Source organism: Numida meleagris, chromosome 22 (assembly GCF_002078875.1).
Source record: "Numida meleagris isolate 19003 breed g44 Domestic line chromosome 22, NumMel1.0, whole genome shotgun sequence".
Classification (NCBI taxonomy): Eukaryota; Metazoa; Chordata; class Aves; order Galliformes; family Numididae; genus Numida; species Numida meleagris.
The window spans coordinates 5,191,961-5,192,353 of NC_034430.1; positions in this window are offsets into that span (position 1 = coordinate 5,191,961).

Below are 393 nucleotides of genomic sequence, written 5' to 3' on the forward strand. Positions count from 1 at the left end.
GCACGCAGGCTGGCAGCGGCGCGGAGCCGTAATTAACGGGGCCGCTTTGCCAATCACCGGCCGCGCCGCGCTACCACTGGCAAGCACAGGCCTTTGTATTTATTTTACTTAACTGCTGTTGGTAAAACTCCACTCCAGAAGCGAGGCCGGGTGACGGCGCGGTGGAATCTCCACCGGGGTTAGGGATTACGCGCTGCTAGGGAATGAATGGCGGGCACACACCCCATCAGCACTGGGGTCCCCCCCAGTCCGGCACTGGGCTGCTCCCTCTGCCGTCCGAGTGCCCCTGGGATGCTGCTCCCGCTGCACAGACCCATCCCGCCCCCCCCCCCCCCATACCGTGCAAAGGGGCGGGGGGGCTCCAGGAGTTCTCCCAATTGGGGTCCCAGCCCC